The sequence below is a fragment of the Pleurodeles waltl genome, chromosome 10 (assembly GCF_031143425.1).
Source record: "Pleurodeles waltl isolate 20211129_DDA chromosome 10, aPleWal1.hap1.20221129, whole genome shotgun sequence".
Taxonomy (NCBI): Eukaryota; Metazoa; Chordata; class Amphibia; order Caudata; family Salamandridae; genus Pleurodeles; species Pleurodeles waltl.
The window spans coordinates 223,198,252-223,219,750 of record NC_090449.1 but is presented as its reverse complement, the minus strand read 5'-3'; the positions used below and the strand labels follow the sequence as shown (position 1 = coordinate 223,219,750).

Here is a 21,499-nt window from a genome sequence, read left to right as displayed (position 1 = left end):
GTTAAGTTTTCATTTTAAAATGTTTAAAATGTCTCTGTTATAGTGCAAGGTCGTTATTCCTACCCATGTAGCCACACATGCGCGTCTGCTCACTCTGTACCTAACTTCTATGATATCCTATGCACCCAAGATATGGATCAGTACCTCACCTATTTCGCTCCTTGCATACTGTACGTCATGATTGTAGAGAGCCATCCGGGCTCTCCCATACTTTGTTGCCTGTTCGGCGCGCTAGTGTGGAGCGCGGACAGAGATTATAAAATAAAGCAGGAGCTGCGCACAGCAGTCTTCACATGAGTGCACAAAGACAGTGTACGTGTATTCTGTTATTGGGGTCCCCGGGAGGCCTACTACACTGGTGACGAGCAGGAACGCAGTAACCCGCACAGCGAGAGACCGCGCTTTCAAAGAGCAGCGCTCCGGCCATCAAATAAAAATAAAAAAATTAGAAAGCAGAACCCACTCCCCGCCTGTTTTCCCCCGACAAGTATGGTGTGGCGCATGCCCCGCAGCCACAGAAACGCACGCGAGGGCGTGGAGGCTGTCGCCACCCTACCTGTGCCGACCGCGCCCTGTCACAACCGGCCGTTTCGCTTGCCACGTCGGGCGAGGGCCGAAGAGCACCCGTGTTGCTGCCGAGACGGACGCAACGGCCACCGCGAAGGCAGTGTGAGCCAGAGGACGTTTTTGAAGCTCCGAATGCCAGGTGACAGCGGCGAGCGGCCAGCTCTGCTTTTCCCGAAGGTGAGAGGCCCCGGGGAGTGTCTACACCAGTGCTTGTAAGGGGTGGTGCGGCCATGTGCTCGGCGTGACATATCTCACCGGCGACGCCCTGATCCACACAGCGCCACATGGGGAGGAAGTACATCAAATCAAAAAATAAACAAATAAACAAAACAAACCAACAAAAGAGGGGAACAGTAATAATAAAGTTTACGGCAAAGGACATTCAAGCACAACTTCAGTGAGAATACATAGATAGGCTCTGTGCAGTGTCAGCCAGAAGAAAAAAAAAAATCAGAACAATATCTACACACAGCGGCACACGCAAAAGATAACAGGATGAGTGCACCGCAACAGGAGAATACACAGCATCCAGCGCATCTCAACACCAGCGCTCATTCGTCAGTTGTAGCATTGCCCCCGTTCAGCCAATTGGTTGATCCGGCCACAGCGGCGCCAAGATGGCGCCTATGTTTGAATCGCTTGGACAATTACTTCTGCGCCACAAGATGGAGCAGTGCGCAGGTCTCTCATGTTGCTAATGGGCAGTGACGAACTGCAGGAACTGTTTGAGTCGCTCACAGACACCGGTGACAAATCTGAATTTGACGCTGCTGTGGCTGCCCTGAATAAACACTTTGGGGCATATTTATACTCTGTTTGCGCCGGAATTGCGTCGGTTTTTTTGACGCAATTCCGACGCAAAACTAACTCCATATTTATACTTTGGCGTTAGACGTGTCTAGCGCCAAAGTCCATGGAGTTTGCATCATTTTTTAGCGTGGACACCTACTTTGCGTTAATGAGATGCAAGGTAGGCGTTCCCGTCTAAAAAATTGACTCCGAGGCATGTGCGCCGTATTTACACTCCCGGGCAAAATTCACGCCCAGGAGTGGGCGGGTCCAAAAAAATGACGTACGCCCGCTTTTGCGCAGTTTTTTAGCGCCTGGAAAAGGCAGGCGTTAAGGGACCTGTGGGCTCTGAAGGAGCCCAGAGGTGCCCTCCCATGCCCCCAGGGACACCCCCTGTCACCCTTGCCCACCCCAGGAGGACACCCAAGGCTGGAGGGACCCATCCCAGGGACATTAAGGTAAGTTCCGGTAAGTATTATTTATTTATTTTTTTTGTGGCATAGGGGGGCCTGATTTGTGCCCCCCTACATGCCACTATGCCCAATGACCATGCCCAGGGGACAGAAGTCCCCTGGGCATGGCCATTGGGCAAGGGGGCATGACTCCTGTCTTTGCTAAGACAGGAGTAATTTCTATGGGGGTTGGGAGTCGAAAAAAATGGCGCAAATCGGGTTGAGGTGAAAAATTTGCCTCAGCCTGACTTGCCCCATTTTTTGGCGCCCAAGCTCCATATCCCCCTACGCCGGCGCTGCCTGGTGTACGTCGTTTTTTTCCACGCACACCAGGCAGCGCCGGCGGCTAACGCCGGCTAACGTCATTGATTAAATACGGCGCCCGCATGGCGCTTCAGAATGGCGTTAGCCGGGGCTAATTTTTTTGACGCAAAACTGCGTTAGTGCAGTTTTGCGTCAAAAAGTATAAATATGGCCCTTTGACCCCCAACTGAATCCAGATTACGAACGCTTCAAACTCCGCTAGGCCCAGCAAACGGATGTTGAGTCAGTCGACATGTTCTATGCACGGCTGAGGACGTGCGTAGGCCACAACCAACAAGAGGAGATCAGAGCTCAGATCATCCAGGGATGCCGGTCCAACTTGTTGAGAAAACTCATCATGCGCCAGCCGTGCATCTCCCTTGACGAGATCCTGATCCTCGCACACTCCCACGAACTGTCAACCATCCGAGAGGATACCATTGCTGCGGCGAGGGGGCAATCCTTGGCAGCCGCCTCGGCCACGCGTCAGGTCCAGGTGAAGGAGGAACAGGTGGATGGCATTCAATCCCGCCAACCACCAGGGCGCCGACCAACCCTCTCCAGGCCCAGTGAACGCATATGCGGGAGCTGTGGGTATGAGCACAAGTCGGCAATGGGGTGCCCGGCAAGAGGAAAATCATGCAACTGATGTGGTAAAAGCAGCCACTTCGCCAAAGTGTGCAAGACTGGAAGAAGCAGACAAGCAGACCAAAAGGGAAAGGACGCCAAGGTCAAGAATGTAACCACCGGTAATGACGACCCCCTGGAACAGATAGCTGCCGGAATGCCTGTCTTTGAGGAAGACGAGGAGGAGGACATCTTCGTTATCTCATTTACCGGCTGAGACAACAGAAGAGGCGACTGCCCCCCATGAGCAACGTAAGGATCAACAGCACTTCGGCAACAGTGCTCATAGACACAGGGGCGTCAGTCAACGTAATGGATGAGGCCCTGTTTCAACAGTTATCCCCTACACCACCTCTGACCCCAAGTGCCACCAAAATATACAACTATGGAGGACGAGAACCGCTTCCTCTGAAGGGCACGGTGGAGGTGTCCGTGACCAGTGGGAGCTTTCGACCTGCACCAGGTTCTACGTTGTGACTGGAAACCGAGGCACCCTGTTGGGATGCCACACGGCGGAGTTGGTGTTCTTTACGTGCCAAGTATACGACTCTCACGTTGAACATCTCCACAGTGAGTTTCTGCAACTCTTCGAAGGGCTTGGATGACTAAAAGGGAAGTGCATCAAGCTACATGTCGACCCAGACGTCACCCCGGTCGCTCTAAGACACCGCCGTGTGCCGTTACACCTAAGACCGGCCGTAGAAAAGGAACTGCAACTACTTGAAGATCAAGGAGTAATACAGAAGGTAGAGGGGCCAACACAGCGGTTCTCGCCTTCGGTGATAGCGCCAAAACCCAAGCAACCTGGTGCCATTCGCCTCTGCGTTGATATGCGCATACCAAACAAAGCAATCCGCAGAGAGAGACACATAACGCCCACTATGGACGATATCATTGTGGATCTGAATGGGGTGCAGTGGTTCTCCAAACTAGATCTCAACTCTGGTTATCACCAGTTGGAGCTAGACCCCAGCAGCAGAAACATTACCACCTTCTCGACACATGTGGGGCTCAGGCGGTACCAGAGGCTGAGTTTTGGGGTGTCCTCAGCAGCTGAGGTGTTCCAGAATGCCATCAGAGAGACCCTGTCGGGGCTGTCGGGGGTGATCAATCCTGAGCGATGATGTTTTGATATACTCCAAGACGCGGGATGAACACCATCAACATCTGAGGGCCACTCTGCAGGGACAAGCAGACGCGGGCCTCACGCTCCACAAAAAGAAATGTGCTTTTTATGAAACTTCCGTAGAATTCTTCGGATACATTTTCTCAAAGGACGGCCTGTGGGTGAAACCGCGCAAGGGAGATGCCATTCGCCAAGCCCCGCTCCCCCAGAGTGCCACCGAAGTCAGGAGTTTTTTGGGGATGGCGACGTATTGTGGCAGGTTTATACCCCAGCTAGCCATGATGGCAGAGCCTCTCCGACAGCTCACCAAAGCAGCGCACCGCTGGGAATGGAGCCCAGCTGCGGACAAGGCGTTCTCAGATGTCAAAGCGGCATTGCTGGATAAGTCGACCGTGGCGTACTTTACCCCCAACAAAAGAACGGAGGTGGTGGTAGATGCTAGCCCAGTGGGTCTTGGTGTCGTCCTCTTGCAGGAGCAACGTCATCAAGAGTGGATTCCTGTCACCTATGCCAGCATGGCGTTATCGGCGGTCGAAACACACTACGCTCAGATTCAGCGGGAGGCCCTAGCGATCCGATGGGCATGCAAGCATTTTCATTTATACCTCTACGGGCACGAGTTCCAAGTGGTGATGGATCACAAGCCATTGGTCTCGCTGTTCGCAGGAAGCATGCGTCTGGCACCTCCCAGAATTGAACGATGGACTATCCTACTCCAACCATACCGGTTCAAAGTCGTCTACCGACCGGGCGTGAACAACTTGTCCAGACACCCATCGCCAAAAACATCGGATGAGTCCCAGGTTCAAGACAAGGAAGCACCGAAGTATTCATGAGCATGGTCGTACAATCCGCTTGTCCCAATGCTCTTGTTGTGGCAGACATCGTAGAAGCCACAAAAGCAGATGCGGTGCTGAATCAAGTCAAGGAAGCACTTGAAAACAGACGATGGAAACACCTCCTGGAAAAGATGAAGATGTCCAACCACGAAGACAAGATGGCTATGCAAGGGATGTGGAAAGTGCGTGACGAGCTGTGTGACGAGCTGTCTACTGGCAGTGAAGGCCTGATTCTTTGGGGAAGAAGAATCGTACTCCCTCAGAGCTTGTGGACTCGAGTGGTGGAGTTAGCCCACCAAGGACACCAAGGTGCGGCTAAAACAAAGCCGCGCAACTGCGCCAAGGTGTGGTTCCCTGGCATGGACGTCGAAGTTGATACCATGGTCGGGAAGTGCCATTCATGCGTGATCACATCTGGAGAACCACCTAGCTGCCCAATTGTCACCGAACCTCCCAGTCTGAAGCCATGGTCGAAGCTGAGTATGGACTTCGGAAGCTTCCCGGATGGATGGCTGACCGCTGTCCTCATGGACGCCTACACCAAATTTCCCGTTGTCGAGGTCATACCATCCACCTCCTTTGAAAACGTACGTCCAGTGCTTCAGATGACATTTGCGATGTTTGGGCTTCCAGAAGAGGTCAGGACAGACAATGGGCCCCCTTTTCATGGACAAGAGTTCCGGTCATATCTGGATGACCTGGCAATACATCACCGCAAGATCATGCCGTACTGGCCTCAGGCTAACGGTGACGTAGAAAGATTCATGAGAACTCTTAATCGTGCCCTCCAAATTGGCGTGGAGCGAAGGGAAGAGGGGAAACAATGCCTGCATCAATTCTTAAACGCCTATCGCCAAACACCCCACAGTACCATGGGGTGCGCCCCCGCAGCCTTGATGTTCAAGGTTCCACCACGGGACTGGATCCCGGCTGGTCCTCACTGGGAGTCACCGGAGCTGGATGTAGAAGCCACCCAGTGGCGCTGAGAACACACTAATCAAAAGGCCAGTGAGAGGAGGCAAACCTGATGTTGCGACTTTCAGGAAGGTGATCGAGTGGTAGTGAAGAGTCGCCGGGCTGGAGGAAAGTTCCAAACGCCGTTTGAGCCTGAAGTGTGGGAAATCATAGGCATTCAAAGCGCTATGATAACTGCTGCCAGATGTAGGCAGCGGGTAACCAGGAACGCATTGCACTTCAAGAGAGCGGGAGCCTCTCCCCCATTCGAAGAGGAAGGAGAGGTAGACGGCGCAGCAGGCTCGCCCGAAAGCAGGGAGGAAGGAACAGCGAAAGCCCCAGAAGCAATGCCTGCTGCACGAGACACACCCTCTGGCGGTACAAACCACGGGAGATCTCTCACTCGGAGTGAAAAGTATCATCTACGTCCCAACCCTGCACTGAACAGTCAGCTGAAGGATTTTGTCTGCTAGCGGGGTGATTCTGAACTGTAACCCAGCACCCACGACCCACCTGCTGGACCTGGGAGGTGTTGAGAGCTAGCCAGGAGGACTGCTTGAGAGGTCCCGCAAAGCGAGATGATTTCAGTGTGAAAATTGGTCATTCACCAACCTGGTGGACATTTAGTAGTCTTGTTTCTTGTTCTTGTTCTTTCCTCCCCCCGTCTTTGACTTTCTTTTCTGTTCATCCTCCTTCTTTCTCTATACTTCCATTCCTCCTTATGTGAGTAACACATGGGAGGGATGTAGAGAGCCATCCGGGCTCTCCCATACTTTGTTGCCTGTTCTGCGCGCCAGGGCGGACCACGGACAGAGATTATAAAATAAAGCAGGAGCTGCACACGGCAGTCTTCACGTGAGTGCACAAAGACAGTGTATCTGTATTCTGTTATTGGGGTCCCCGGGGAGGCCTACTACAATGATGTACCTCTGCTCCACGGGTATCAGTGCATTCTACCGAACTGCAGGAATGTAAGCATTGTAACGCAATATAATGTTAAAACGAAAAATGCAATAAAACAAATTCAACCATAAAAAGAGATTGGCAATAATTCATCATGTGTAAAACTTTTTTAAGTTTATTGGAAACTTTCGGTTTCCAATACTGAACACTCACAACGCAGGCAATCTTCAAGATTTAGAGCTGGATTTTTATGTGTGCTGAATGATCTTCTTCCTCTCTTGTGTGTGTCCCTTCCTAGGATTATCTGTTGTCTGACTATTCTTTTTAAACACTAGGGCCTATCTTTACTATGTGCTCACAAAATGCAGAAAAGTTTTAAAATGTACTGCGCCGCATTCTGTGAGCAGGAAAGCACAGTGTAGACTTTAGAGCTATACCTACTAAGATTGGCCTGCTGCGACTGTCATTCTAACAAGGCTGCCTTCCTCGAAGCACAGTCTCACTGCATGTGCACAGGTGTGTGCCGTCTAGCATAGGATCTGTACTGGATTCATCCCCTTCCAAAATAAATTCTTATGCATATCCAAACTGAGAAGGTAAACCAGCGTTGGATGTAAATGTCCACTGCGGTATACGTGAAAAGCGTTGTTTGTTTAGAAAAATTAACATTTTTCCCCCTGATTGTGCCTGCTTCAAGAAGGTGCTACTTCGGAATCCAAAGGATATCACCAGACCTATTTAACAGCAAGCGCACTAATGTTCCTTGCAACACCCCCTCTGCAAAAGACTGGCTTCCAGTTCATCCAGTGCCACGGGAGGGTCAGACACTTCCGCCCTGTATATCAATCGCCAGCATTCCTAGCATGTCATCTGGACTTTGATGGTTGACTTCTTATTCTTTAGTAGACAACCATCAAAGTGAAACTCAATGTCGCGTTCATTTTCACAGAGAAATGACTGAGAAGTCAATTATAAACTTCAAAGTTTGCTTGTTTTATTAATGAGTTTTATATAGTGCGACTTCTTGAATATATATAAATCAACGTTCTATGAAGTTCAGATTGCCTCTCCAATATGTTAGGGTAGCAGCCGTCGAAATTATTACTGGGGAAGATTCTTACCTGTCGTTGTTCACTCACTGCCACAAAATATATGCAGGTCCAGACATAGCCCCAGCAAAAAAAAACTCAAACCAGCCTGTTCCATATCCTTAAGCTCTCTCTTTCTTTCAATCCGTCCTGTGCCTCTCTCTCTCTTCCCTCTCTCTAAGCGCTTTCTCCCTACCTCCCCCTTCCATCCCTCTCTTGCTCTCTTTCTTGAACGGCCTCTTGCCTCCTGCAATTAATATTGGGGAGATGGAAAATGTGATGAAGGTACCTGGAGCAACCTGGGATTTCAGAACCAGCCTTCAGAGCTCTCCAACCACAGGGGATAAGTCTGGTGGAAAACACAGGTCTGACCAGCGTTGAACTCTTCATGGTCAGTCAGTAAGTCAAATCATCTTTGTAGGGTTAATAGTAGCTGTAAAAGTATGCAGAATATCATAAGCGGTTCATGAATACAAACACATACCATAACCAGAGTAAACGATTAAAAATTAGGTTATGGCATCAGAAATCATTTAATAAAAAGAGAGAATATCTATGTAAAACTACGTGTCTATAAATCTATGATAAATATCTAAGATAAAAAGAATCCCAATGTAAAATAAACAGAAATACAAGATAATATAAAGTGAACAGTGCTTTGTGCAAGAACATTCTTACACCTCAGTAAAAATCAGTAGAAAAACACAGACACTCGAAAATACGTTAATTTGCACTAAAAAAGCATTTAACAGCTAGTACTTGAAAAACAGCTAAAGTACTACGCTTGTTCCATATTTCCTCCTCTTCTTTAAGGCACATCGTACAAAGCCTAAAACATGACATATTCCAGGGTTGTCCAGCTGCTGTAAATTGCCAAAATGTTCTTTGTAGTGTCTAATGCTTGTTTCACATAAGAGGGGGACTAAAAATGATTTCCTATGTGAGATGTACTAGGAACAAAACAAAATAAAGTGAACAGTGCTTTGTGCACACACCTTATAGCATGTACACTGAGGGAGAGCCGACAACCACGTTCCTTGGACCGAGAATGCAAGAAATTGGTAGTATTAACTCACAATGGACACATTTTGTGATGGAAAAAAAGATGCAGGCTTTCGTGTAGGTCACATGTGGTGTTACTAATAGAGTCCGGATTAGTAAATACCTCTGGAACCCCTAAAGTTGTGTATGTATTTTTTAAAAATATATACTAGCCAAGGAATTGTAGACACATTGTCTAGCACCAGGAAGTCAAAGATAATAGATCTAGTCCATTCAGCCTCAGGATTAATCAATACTCTCACCAACTATATAAACGGACTCAATTTAATAAGGTCTTTGCTGGGAACCTAGACCTACTTCAGAGTGGCACAAAGGTAGAAGCAGATTGTGGAACTGACAGCAGAGAAAACAATTTCTCACTCATAGCTGCGGTGCGCCTCTGTACCACCAGTTCTTGCACCATTAATGGCTATCACTAGGCACTGTGGCCCTGATTTATACTTTTTGGTGCAAAACTGCACTAACTCAGTTTTGCACCAAAAAGCTTAGCACCGGCGTGCACCATTTCTGAGCACCAGCCGGGCACCATATTTATGGAAAGGTGCAAGCCGATGCAAAGGGCAGGCTAGCGTAAAAAAAAGTGATGTTAGTCAGGTGGGGCTGGCGGTATGGAAGAAGGGGGTTTTGCACCAAACAATGACGTTAGGCAGGTTGGAGTAAAAAAGAATGACTCTAACCTGCTTAGAGTCATTTTCTGACGCAAAACTATCCATACCACATGACTCCTGTCTTAGATAAGGCAGGAGTCATGCCAACCACCCCAATGGCCAGCACAGGGGACTCCCCTGGGCATGGCCATTGCACCCTGTGCCATGTATGTGGGCCCATTTCAGGGCCCCCTATGGCACTTTAAAAAATAAAATGCAATACTTGCCTGTACTTACCTGTGCTTACCTGGGATGGGTTCCCCCATCCCCCGCAGTCCCTCTGGTGTGGGGGGGTGTCCCTGGGATGGGCACCTGTGGGCTTATTCCATGGTGTTCCACCATGGAAATAGGCCCACAGGTCCCCTAACGCATGCCCTGACCCAGGCGTTAAAAAATGGGGCTAAGCAAGCTTTGCACCATTTTTTGACCCCCTCCTCCCTCCTGTGCACAATTTTTGCATGGGAGTATAAAATGGCGTTAAGGCCGTAGAGTCATTTTTTGCACGGGAATGCCTACCTTGCATCTCATTAAGGCAAGGTAGGTTTCCACTTCCAAAAAATTACTTTAACTCCATAAATGTGGCGCTAGACGGGTCTAGCACCAAAGTATAACTATGGAGTTAGTTTTGCACCGAATTAGAGTTAAAAAAATGACAGTAATTCAGTGCAAACAGAGTCTAAATATGCCCCTTACTATTATAGATTTGCAGTAACTCCCTTAGAGGTTTATGTTCTAATCTAGTGGAACATCGAAAAATGGCCTCTACAGACTTTTGGAATTGGAGGGCCCTTAAATTAAGCAGATATTTCCAGTATGGGTGCAGAATCAAAGGGAATGCCCAAGGAGTTGGAATGTTGGACTTTATCCACCTCGGTCCCTTCACTGAAAAATGTATTTCTTTTGGTGTTCTGGGGTCCACACGTCAGCATAAATGATTGGATGAGTTTGTCTGCTGCCCCAAATCAGACAAAAAAGAATTGAGAACGTCCAAGATCAGTTGAAGGCTGTTAGCATTTCAGGCTTTAAGAACAGTGCCATCTAAGTATATAAAAAAAAACTGGTAATGGGTGCTTGTCGAAGTCGAGGCATATCATTCCCAGGCTTAATTAAAAAATTGGACAGCTCAATATAGACAAGAAATATAAAGAGGTTCATAACGCCTTAGTAGAATTGATACTTGGTGTGAGTTCGCCATTGATCCTAAATGGCCTTTTTGCCGAAGAGTGCCAGTTCAACCCGTCCAAGTAGTTAAATCAGTCCAACCTCTCCATTATGTTCCATAACTTGAAGCAATGAACCATGTCAAAGGCACAAGGAACGTCCATGATGGCCAGGTGACTGGCCCCTCTCCTAGCCTTGACATATTTCCCAGTAATCAAGTGCAAATTTAAACTTTGCTCCACTGTGCCAATCCTGGGCTTCGGAATGGATCTTAGTACTGTTTACTTTCTTGAAAAGTCCAGTTCTCAAAAGTTTGATGAACACAGGTGATTGGGGTTTGCTCGCTGGGTGGAATTCAACTTTGTCCACTGTTTTTGCTCTCTGTTTCTGGCATCTGAAGGCACAGATTGCCCATTAAGCCACTATAGCATTTCCATAGTAGGCTGCTAATTATGGGGATACTTTCTGAGCAGGATGAACTGCAGCGACCCAATCAATCAACCATGGCCCAAGTAAAAACAGTTTCATTCAGTGCGTGGCTGGTTTGAACATATTTGCCAGTGGCGAGTTTAGTTGCCAGTTTCAGACAGGTAGTTAGGACCCAGGTTTGGACCATATCCAGGTGTGTTGTATTCTTAAGCCTGGTGGCTGGTACAGAGGGCCTAGCGGCATACTGCACCCCCAGAGTGTCATTTTGTTTTTACACTATGGTGACGCATTGTGGTGGCCCATATTAGCAAGGCCATGAAAAGCCACCTCGCGGCACTGTAAATATGGACCCCTTTCACGCATAACATTGCATGAAAGGGGCGTTCCATGGGTATTGCTGTGGGTGTTCTCACAGCAACACTCATGGAATTCTACGAAATCTGACCCATTCCCAGATTTACAAGTCTGGGAATGCATCAAATTCCTATGCCACCTCAGGGGTGGCGTTAAAGTGGCACAAAGGGGATAAATAACATTATTTTTCCACATTTCTTCCTCTTTCTATGTGCACTGCATTCTACAGCACACATAGAAAGAGGGAAATGCCATTAATGATTATTTATGTGCAGGAAAATATCCCTTCCTGAACATAAGCAATCATGCCTGCCTTGGCGCTCAGCAGCAATTTGTTTGCCAGTGCAGGGGACAAGGAAAGGAATGCGCCATATTTCATAGATATAGCATATTCTTGCCCTTTTGTTTTGACGCATAGGGTCACGGCAAAAAACCTTGCATCACTGCCCTGCACCAAAACATAGTAAATGAGGCCCTAAGTATCTTTATTTTTTAATCCTTAACTCCACTAGGAGTGGGTGAAGTGTTTCAGGCCTTGATTAACATCATAGTGTTTCTGCGGTTTGAGGCATTACTTGGCTGTCTGGCTTTGTACCATTTGTTGTCTGTCAGTGATCTTTCAAGGGAGCCCCTTCTAGATAATCCAAGATGGCTTAAGACTAAAGAGCTTGAGGGTTTTTTGTGGTGGCTGGTTTGCAGTAATATATTTTTGAATTTCGAACGTTGTAAGTTTTTTACTTTTGACAAATGCATTGTTTTGTGATGAAATGTGAGGATCTTCAACTTGTTTACTTTTTGTAGAATGCTGAGGTTTGTGGGCTGCTGGAAAGGAAGCTTTTCAGAGTCAGTGCTTACCAATTCCACGATCTATCTCGTTGTTATGTTCAGAGGACGTTTTCTTTCACTGCAATATAGAGTCAGGCTATTCAGTGATGTTTTTCTTGTTCTCCAGTTGTTTTTTAAACACATGAATTTAGGCATACGGTGACTGTCTCATATTTGGATCAGTGGTAGCATGTAGGTTGTAGGTGATAAGACAGAAGAATCCTGAGAAACGCCCGTCCATTTGGTAAGTCTGTTCATTAGAATTTCATGGTATACAATGTCATGCCCTGCTGAGAGATCTAGGAGTATTTGAAAGTCTGCTTGTCTTTATCTGGGATGAGCGCAGTTTCTATTCCTTGCAGGTATCTGATGCCGGGCTGTAGGTCTTATAAAAGATGGTTTTGCTCCACATACTCTTTCAATTGGCTTGCAACCTCCTTCACCAGGACTTTGCTTAAAACGGCTGGTTGGTTTTTGAGGAGAGACGCAATAACAGCATAATTCAGTTGGTTGAAATTATTCCTTTGGAGAGGGAAATATTTAATACGTTTGTGGTACCAGCTCATAGTATTGGGATGGATTGGTTCATGTGTGCTATTGGGCAAGAACTCGCACTGGATGCTTTGATTTTTTTGTTTTAGTGCTCTTACTTCTTATTCTTCCACCACATTGAATGTGTGAATAGAGCCCTAATGAGGTGGAGAAGAAAGAGTGGAGGATATGGTGATGGCTCAGAGTCAATCAAGAAGAGTTCTCAGATCATGTACATTCTTGCTTCAAAGAAAGTCATGCGTTCATCACAGTGATTTTGGGAGAAGTGATGTGATGTCTTTGGAGGAACTGGCTTGGAGAGCAGTAGCTAGCGCATGATTCAAAATGGCAGAAGCAGTGTGAGTTCCGACTGGAACGCTGTTTTCCAACTATATTTCCCACTGAATTGCAGCAAAATTGAGGAACGTTACATGACAGAGTCATTGTGAGGCCCTGGTCTTCAGAATGCAAGCCTTCACTGGTTAGTGCAGCTTTTCTGAAGCACAGGTATGTGAACTGCATTTCTTTTGAGATTACTCTGTATAGGCAGTGTATTGTTTTTGCTGAGGAAGGCAGGCTCTTACTCCTTACTTTCTTAAAAGTGGTCTGCCAAAATAGCAGAACTCTGTTCTAACGGAGTAACAGAATATTTTTATTTTGCCACTTTAGTAAAAAACACAAAAAGGAGCAGCTTTAATTAACTTTAAATGTTACAGAGTTGGAGTTTTGGGAACAAAACAAAATGTCTGGCACTAATTTAGATATGAAACCTGTATAACAGCCCTGCAACAAAAAGAAGTAGGCGCATCTCCACCACCTGCCAGGTATAAAGCCACTGAATGTGTCTATAGCAATATTGTGGAAAAGATTAATACCATACATAGTAATACTGACACTATATACTCCAATACTAAAGGAAGTTAGCACAGTTAACATTGAAAGTGTCTGACAACGAAATTGAGGTAATAAAACTGCAATTGATCATGTAGTCCCTCAGGTTAGTCACACATTGCAAATGAGGAAAATGTTGCTTGATGTAGAAAATAAAAACTGTCAATATAATCTGCTTATATTTAATTCGCCAGAAAACATTGAGGGTTACATTGCAGAGCTTTTCTGAAAAATGTACTACCTTCTCTTCAAAAAACGTAAATTTTTCAGAAAAAAATTAAATTGATGAAGCTCACCGTGTACCCTCACATCATAAGTATAATCAGATTAAACCGAGGCATTGTGAGATGATGAGACTTCCTAAAACCTACTACTTACTACCCTTTTCCCGTGTGGAATTGGATATTATTGGCACGCTTATTCCCATCAGATTTGCCCTAGTCAAGGTAGGCCACACAACCAAATATCCTGAGGCAGTCCCTCTCTGGCAAGCCATCCCCACACAAATATCCAGGGCTATGATAGAGATATTCTCAGGAGTGGGGTTTCCTCAAGAGATACTCACTGATCAAAGAAGTCCCTTCACTGCTAAACTTAAGAAGCAAGTATGCAAACAATTAGGGATACAACTGATAAGAGTAGCTGCCTACCACCCCGAGACCGATGGGTTGGTCAAAAGATCTAATGCCACCTTCAAAAATACCTAAAAAAAAACCTCCTGGAGTTAGAAACCAGAAAATGGGAACAAATGCTTTTAGTAGCCTTGTTCGCCATATGCTGTACAGAATAGTGTAGTACCGGGGTTTCCCCCATTGGACTGTTGTTTGGATGAAATCCCTGTATGTTATGGGATATGGCCAGACAAGTATGAGAAAAACAATAGGGTGATTGTAAAACTCTCCTTGAATATGTAAGTGACCTCAAACATGCTTAAGTGAAATGCAAGTAAATTTATAGCAACATCAAACTACACCAACAGTATGATAAAAAGGCCAAACTCTGAACCTTTACAGTAGGGGGACTATGTTCTTCTGTTATTGCCCACTTTCGACCATAAGATGTTGAGCCAACGGCAAGGGCCTTTTAAGATAATGGAACAAGTGACCCTAGTAATCAACAGACCTAAGGTTAATACAGTGAAGAAAGAGTCTCAGATTTTCCATGTAAATGTCGTAAAAAATGGGAAGGACTAATTCCAGTTCTCCTGGCACAAAGGAGAGCTCTCTGTATACAGGACCTTCAGTGCAAAGATCCAAGGCTGGGACATGAGAAGAGACAACAATTGGTGGAGCAACTTGAGTTCTGTCCAGATTTTTTTCTGCAACTCCAGGTCACACTCATATAACTCAACATTCCATTGATACAGAACCAGGGAAGCGAGTACAGCTCAAGACCTATAGAATACCAGATGTGCGGTGTCATGCTATAGAGGAGAAAATATAGAAATTGTTACAAATGAGAATGACTGAACCTTCAGTGAGTGAATGGAATTCACCCATAGTTTTGGTTCTGAAACCAGATGGTACTATGCAATTCTGCATAGACTTCTAAGAAGTCAATAAGATCTCAAAGTTCGATACGTACCCTAACCCACCCATCAACGAAATGATCAAAAAGCTAGGCCAGGCCCAATATATTAGTACCTTGGAGCTATGCAAAGGTTATTAACAAATACCTCTAAACCCAAGAGATAAAGAGAAAATGGCCTTTTCTACACCGGGGCTTTAGCAGTATACTGTTTTACACTTTGGATTACATGGAGCACCAGCTACTTCCAAAGGATGATAAACAATGTAATCAATCAATCAATCAATCAATCACATTTATAAAGCGCGCTACTCACCCATAAGGGTCTCAAGGCGCTGGGGGGGAGGGGGTCAGTGCTCGAAGAGCCAGGTCTTGAGCTGCCTTCTGAAGGGGAGGTGTTCGGGTATGGCGCGAAGGTGACTGGGCAGGGAGTTCCAGGTCTTCGCTGCCAGAAAAGAGAAGGATTTTCCTCCGGCGGTGGTTTTGCGGATGCGGGGAACGGCTGCCAAGGCCTGACCGGTGGAGCGCAGAGTGCGCGGAGGGGTGTAGAAGGAGACGCGGGAGTTGATGAGTTTGGGTCCGAGGTTGTAGAGGGCTTTGTGTGTATGGGTGAGGAGTCTGAAGGTGATCCTCTTGTTGACCGGGAGCCAGTGGAGTTTTCTCAGGTGTCCGGAGATGTGGTGGTGGCGAGGTATGTCCAGGATGAGTCGTGCTGCGGCGTTCTGGATCCGTTGAAGTTTCCTCTGCAGCTTGGTGGTGATGCCGGCGTACAGAGTGTTCCCGTAGTCCAGGCGGCTGGTGACGAGGGCGTGGGTGACGGTCTTCCTGGTGTCGATGGGGATCCAGCGGAAGATCTTGCGGAGCATGCGGAGGGTGTTGAAGCACGCTGAGGTCACCGAGTTGACCTGTCTGGTCATCAAGAGGGAGGAGTCCAGGATGAAGCCGAGGTTGCGTGCGTGGTTGGTCGGTTGGGGAGTGCTGCCTAGGGCGGGGGGCCACCAGGAGTCGTCCCATGCGGAGGGGGTAGGGCCGAGGATGAGGACCTCCGTTTTATCTGTGTTCAGTTTCAGTCGGCTGTCTGTCATCCAGGTCGCTACTTCCTTCATGCCGTCGTGCAGTCTGGTCCTTGCTGATGTGGGGTTGTTGGTGAGGGATAAGATGAGCTGGGTGTCGTCGGCGTAGGATATGATGTCGAGTCCGTGTTTGCGTGCGATGTTTGCCAGGGGGGTCATGTAGACGTTGAATAGGGTGGGGCTGAGGGAGGATCCTTGGGGTACGCCGCAGATGATCTCCGTGGCTGCGGATCTGAAGGGGGGGAGGCGGACTCTCTGGGTCCTTCCGGAGAGGAAGGAGATGACCCATTCCAGGGCCTTGCCTCTGATGCCGGCGCTGCAGAGGCGGTCTATGAGGGTGCGGTGGCAGACCGTGTCGAAGGCTGCAGAGAGATCCAGGAGAATGAGGGCCACGGTTTCACCCTTGTCGGTCAGGGCTCGGATGTCGTCCGTGGCTGCGATGAGGGCGGTTTCGGTGCTGTGGTTGGCCCTGAATCCGAACTGAGTGGAGTCGAGGGAGTCGGAGGTTTCCAGGGCGGCGGTGAGTTGAGCGTTGACGATTTTCTCAATCACTTTGGCGGGGAACGGTAGGAGGGAGATAGGCCGGAAGTTTTTGAGTTCGGTGGGGTCTGCTGTAGGTTTCTTTAAGAGGGCGTTGAGTTCTGCGTGTTTCCAGCTTTCAGGGAAGGTAGCAGTGGTGAGGGAGGCGTTGATGACGTCTCGGAGGTGGGGTGCGATGATGTTGTTGGCCTTGTTGTAAATGTGGTGAGGACAGGGGTCGGAGGGTGATCCCGAGTGGATCGAGTTCATGACGCGGGTGGTTTCCTCGGTGGTGGTAGGGTTCCAGGCGAGGATGGTGGAGATGTCGTTTGCGGCTTCCGGGGGCGGGTTCATGTTGGTGGTCGTGAAGCTGTTGTAGATGTCGGCAATCTTACGGTGGAAGAAGGTCGCGAGGGAGTCGCAGAGGTCCTGTGAGGGAGGGTTGGGGTTGGTTTCTGCGTCCGGGTTGGAGAGCTCTTTGACGATGCCAAATAGTTCCTTGCTGTTGTGGGCGTTGTTGTCAAGTCTGTTCTGGTAGGCTGTTTTTCGTGCGGTGCGGAGGCGTTGGTGGTGTTGGCGGGTGGTGTCCTTGAGAGCTGTCAGGTTTTCCTCTGTCGGGTTGAGGCGCCATGTCTTCTCGCGGAGGCGGCATTCTTTCTTGGAGTTTTTGAGTTCGGTGGTGAACCAGGAGTTTTTCTTGTGGTTGTTGGTGTTGGTTTGGGTCTTCAGAGGGGCCAGGAGGTTGGCGCAGTCGGAGATCCAGTTGGTGAGGTTGTTGGCGGCCTCGTTGGGGTTGCTGGTGCTGGTGGGTTGGTTCAGGGAGAGCGTTGCTGCGAGTTGTTCTGTGGTGATTCGGTTCCAGTATCTTTTTGGTGGTTGCCGGGTGTGGTGATGCACAGTGGTTTTCTTGAAGCTGAAGTGGACGCAGCTGTGGTCCGACCATGCGAGTTCGGTGGTGTGGCTGAAGGTGATGTGTTTGCTTGAGGAGAAGATGGGGTCGAGCGTGTGTCCGGCGTAGTGGGTGGGGGTGTTGACCAGTTGTTTCAGTCCCAGGTTGGCGAGGTTGTCTAGAACGGCGGTGGTGTTGTTGTCGGTGTGGTTCTCCAGGTGAAAGTTGAGGTCTCCTAGGAGGATGTAGTCGGTGGATGAGAGTGCGTGGGGGTTGACGAAGTCTGCGATGTCTTCGCTGAACTTGGTGCGGGGTCCTGGTGGTCTGTACATGAGGGTGCCTCTTAGGGTTGTCTTGGGGTCGATGTGGATCGCGAAGTGGAGGTGTTCGGTGTCGGGAAGTGAGTTGTCGGTGTGGGTCGAGATGCTGATGGAGCTTTTGTGTGCGATGGCGATGCCTCCTCCGGTGCGGTTGAAGCGGTCTCTCCGGATGATTTTGTAGCCGTCGGGGATGGCTATGGCGATGTCGGGTGCCGAGGAGGGGTTCATCCAGGTCTCGGTGAGGAAGGCGATGTCTGGGTTCGTTGAGTTGATGAGGTTCCACAGTTCGATGGCGTACCTGTGGACGGAGCGGGTGTTGACCAGGATGCATTCGAGGTTGCTTCCGGGGGCGTCGTTCTTGGTGGTGGCGGTGTGGGTCCGTAGGCAGGTGAAGCGGCAGTTGCTGCAGGTGAAGGGTCCGTGGGTACGTTTGGGGGTGGCGCGGTAGCAGCCCGGCGCGCGGCCGGGGTTGAGGTTGGCGAGGGTGGCGGAGTCATAGGTCAAGCGGGGGGCGCGGGGGCCAGGGGTTCGGGCACTAGGCGCGGTCCAGGCGCGGACGGGCGCAGACGGGCTTGCCTTAGGCGCGCCTTCGGCGCGCCAGCAGCGCGTCCGCTGCGCGGCCTCGCAGCGGCCGCCATTTAAGGGGTAGGTGGGGAGGCGGGGTCAGCTGGGAGGCGGGAGGTGGGCGGGCAGGGGAGCTGGAAGCGGCAAAAAAGAGCGGCAAAAAAGAGCGGCAAAAACGGCGGGAAAAGCGCGGTAGGAGCGGCGGGAAAAGCGGCAAGACGGCGAAAAGGGAACAAGAGCCTACTAAATCTACTAAAAAAGGAGGGGCTGAGAGGGGAGGACGGCGCACGGCACTCGGGGGCACACGCACGGGATACAAGGAGAGAAAAGGGGAATTTCAGTCACTCGGGGGCACACGCATGGGATACAAGGAGAAAAAAGGGATTTCAGTCAGCACCAGCACAAGCTCAAGCACTCGGGGTACACGGGCAAGAAGGGGGGAGCACACTCACAGGAGAGGAAGGCAGTCAGGGACTGGAGGCGCTGCGTGAGCAGGGGAGCGACCTACCCGAGGGTCAGTGGTCGCTACCTCTGCCTCGCAGCGGCCGCCATTTAAGGGGTAGGTGGGGAGGCGGGGTCAGCTGGGAGGCGGGAGGTGGGCGGGCAGGGGAGCTGGAAGCGGCAAAAAAGAGCGGCAAAAAAGAGCGGCAAAAACGGCGGGAAAAGCGCGGTAGGAGCGGCGGGAAAAGCGGCAAGACGGCGAAAAGGGAACAAGAGCCTACTAAATCTACTAAAAAAGGAGGGGCTGAGAGGGGAGGACGGCGCACGGCACTCGGGGGCACACGCACGGGATACAAGGAGAGAAAAGGGGAATTTCAGTCACTCGGGGGCACACGCATGGGATACAAGGAGAAAAAAGGGATTTCAGTCAGCACCAGCACAAGCTCAAGCACTCGGGGTACACGGGCAAGAAGGGGGGAGCACACTCACAGGAGAGGAAGGCAGTCAGGGACTGGAGGCGCTGCGTGAGCAGGGGAGCGACCTACCCGAGGGTCAGTGGTCGCTACCTCTGCCTCGCAGCGGCCGCCATTTAAGGGGTAGGTGGGGAGGCGGGGTCAGCTGGGAGGCGGGAGGTGGGCGGGCAGGGGAGCTGGAAGCGGCAAAAAAGAGCGGCAAAAACGGCGGGAAAAGCGCGGTAGGAGCGGCGGGAAAAGCGGCAAGACGGCGAAAAGGGAACAAGAGCCTACTAAATCTACTAAAAAAGGAGGGGCTGAGAGGGGAGGACGGTGCACGGCACTCGGGGGCACACGCACGGGATACAAGGAGAGAAAAGGGGAATTTCAGTCACTCGGGGGCACACGCATGGGATACAAGGAGAAAAAAGGGATTTCAGTCAGCACCAGCACAAGCTCAAGCACTCGGGGTACACGGGCAAGAAGGGGGGAGCACACTCACAGGAGAGGAAGGCAGTCAGGGACTGGAGGCGCTGCGTGAGCAGGGGAGCGACCTACCCGAGGGTCAGTGGTCGCAATGTACTGAGACCTCATGGGCCCTGTGCAGCAGCATATATAGACAACATAATACTTCAAAGTCATCCCTGCAAGGAGCTTACAGGACATCTAAAGGCAGTGTTGCTAACCTTAAAGAAAGTAACTCCTAAGGTCAACCCCTCACAGAGCCATTTGGCCAATAAACAAGTGACGTATTTGAGATATTTGTTGGGAAAAGGACTGAATTCATCCCAAAGCAGAGGCAGTGTCAGCCATCCTAGAAGTTCCCTTTCTGAAGTAAAAAAAAGACTTACGGGCATTCTGGGGTTTAGTGGGAGACTATCGGAGGTTCATGCCAAGTTTTTCCCACTGGGCCATTCCTTGACTGACCTACTGAAAATCAGCAGAGACGCTGACAGATAGTTAAGAAATCTGTCACCTCATGTGTTAAATGCTTTTAAAACATTACAAAACATCCCAACATCAGAGCCGGTTCTACAAACCCTTTATTTTTCAAAATAACGTATCTTACAAATGGATGCTTCAGGGGTTGGTTAAGGAGCAGTGTTCTCCTAGGAGGATGAACATGGGGTCGAGAAACCTGTTGTCTACATCACCCGTAAACTATTCCCTGGAAAACCTAATTATGCCATAGTTGAGGAAGAGGGACTAGTAGCCAAATGGGCTATTGATACCCCCCAATATTAGTTTAAGGGTCAGAAATTTGGCCTGTATACTGCTCACAACCCATTAGAATGAATATCCCCAAACAAAAGAAATAATGCCCAAACATTACGGTGGTTTTTGGCCCTATAACCCTCCCAATTCAAAACATATAATAGGAGGGGAAGAGAACAAACCAACATAGATTTCCTTTCTCAATATCCCAAGGGACAATTTCTTCCAAGGAAGAAAGTAAGGGAGGAGAGATGTGAGCTGACGAGACTCCCGAACCCACACTTACCTGATAAAGTGTGCGAGGATCCCAAGAAGACTGGAGGAACACCAACGACAACTAGAAAGGAAAACAAACTCCAGTTAGGAAAGGGAAGGAGTTAACAAATGGACAGAACAGAGCAGCAAAACTTATGAGACACTACAATTTACAGGAGGGAAAAGGTCGAGCTAACACAGAGAAAAGGACATCAAGAATATGGAACACAGAGTCGGAGTCCAGAGTCGGAGGAGAGAAATGATGTGGCAGTAGAGTGGGAGCAAGAGGAATTCCCAAGGTGAAAGATGAGAGGCGAGGATATGGCCTCAGAACGTCACAAGAGAAGTGACTAACTCCACAGGAGAAGAAGATGGAGGAGGGGGAAGCTGTACAGAGGAGTGGTGGTTGCCACTGACCCATGTGGAGACACCTGTCACAGCTCAGGAGAGTTGTGGCTTTGGCAGTAAGTGATCAGGGCTCAGGCACCACACCATAAGGGGAAACTGAGGGTACACCTAAAGCGGAAGGAGAACACATTGAGGGGTATAGTCTTGGGTGGTGTTGGAATCCACTACTCTGGATATTGAAGGCCAAGGACACTAAGTGGTGAGGGTACGACACAAGGAAAAGGCCTGAAGATCAGACCCTGGGCAAGATAGTGACATGAGAGCCTACAGTTTGAATCCTAGTCTACT

The 21,499-nt window shown here is 49.2% G+C and overlaps 1 protein-coding gene across 1 annotated transcript in view; it reads left to right on the top strand.

Moving 5' to 3' along the window:
- Positions 1 to 21,499, top strand: part of BMERB1 (bMERB domain containing 1) — a 652,653-nt gene that overhangs the window by 606,289 nt on the left and 24,865 nt on the right. The window lies entirely within an intron of this gene.